Raw genomic sequence first — 1,746 nt, forward strand, 5'->3', positions numbered from 1 at the left:
TTAAATATTTGTAAAATATTTCAGTTTTTATATTGATAAAATTTAACATCATAATAAAAGTATAATCTTTATATCTAGATAGTCTAAAAATATTACATTTTTATTCGTAAAACCTCGATGGATTTCCGACTAATTACGACCCATCCTCTTTACTTACATTGTAAACTCAGCTTCATCCAGTTTTCTATTGGAAGATATGATCCAATACGATACCGAGCAACTATTCATGCAGAGGTCTGTTCGATAAATTTAGGTTATGTGACTAGCAGATGAGAAAACAGTGAAACAGTATATACAGTAGCGCAACTCTCTGTCAGCATCTTTGATGTTAGTGTTTGGCCAAAATGGAGTGCACATGCGTAAAATAAATAAGTTACCTAGCGTTGCCACGGTTACCACCTAAACTTTTTTCTCTTTTCATCCTTTTTTCACTGTCAAAATTTATCGCAAAATTCAGATTTTTATTAATTTTCATAAAGTTTAAATTATTTCATGCAATAGTAGATTTATTCGCATCGCATTCCAAATTCCGAATTCGTTTAAGTGAATAAATGCTATCGTTGGAACATATTGGAGCATATTAGAACATGCGACGCGAATAAATCTACTATTGCAATGAAATAATTTAAACTTTATGAAAATTAATAAAAATAAATTGTAAATATATTAAAAAATAAAGAAAAATTAGGAAAAATATTAAATTAACTTAAAAATGTATATTTGTGTGAAGAAATATTATAAATATTCTCCCCCCTTTTAAGTCGTGCTTATTTTTCATGATTTTCTTTTTTTTTCTCTTCCCTCTCCACCTTAACTACATATACGCTACCACTCTCTCTAACTGCAATTATACTACATTTAATCTCTAACTTTTCCTTTATCCATACCTCTCTTCTTCTCTGTTCCTTTTCCTTATCTTTAGATTTTTCCTCTATATTTATCCCTTTCATAACAAAGTTCAATCTCTTTTCCTCTTTCACTATTTGTTACCCATCTTTTCAATATATTGACCTCTCTATAACTCAGCCCTTCCTCACTAATAACCGATCCTGCTTCTGTAATATTGTATCTTCCTCTATCACTTACTTCACTCCTAGAGTCCTTCTGATCACTTTCTTCTCTCCTACTGCTTCCTGTTCTTTCCCTAATCTCTCCCTCTAGCTATTCAAATTTGACCTCCATCTCTGCCTTTCTCTGTCAATCCCCTTACTATAACCTCTGCCTCTTCCATTTGCTTCACCCATTCCTCCTTCAGACTTTTGATTTCTTTTTCCATACAGCTGTATACTTCCCTTCTTATCTCTCTAATTTGTCTTTCTAACCAGCCTCGTATTTCCTTTCTCATATCTTCTATCATCCTCTCCGCAATTTCTCACAATTCCATTTCCTATCCGTCTCACCTTTTTTTCCCTCAGTTAACTTTTTTTGCCCCGCTTTCTGTTTCGCCTTAGTTCCTCTATCTGATCGTGCTGGCCATGCCAACAGGTTCCTTTCCTGCCATAACCTCTTTCGCCGCGCTCTCTCGCCTGTCTCCTATGCAACTAGCTATTGCCTACCTCTTCCTCCAATTTCTTCTTTATTGCCCATTCTCGTCAAATCGCACGCTCTAATCTAATTATCCGCTATACTCGCATCTATTATTCACTATTCATTCTCACATATTCTCTGCAAAGCTTGCACTCGCATCCATACCACCTAACCAAGTCCTTATTATATAGTTTTACATATCATATATATATATATATA

This window comes from Trachymyrmex septentrionalis, unplaced genomic scaffold (genome assembly GCF_001594115.1).
Source record: "Trachymyrmex septentrionalis isolate Tsep2-gDNA-1 unplaced genomic scaffold, Tsep1.0 scaffold241, whole genome shotgun sequence".
Lineage (NCBI taxonomy): Eukaryota > Metazoa > Arthropoda > Insecta > Hymenoptera > Formicidae > Trachymyrmex > Trachymyrmex septentrionalis.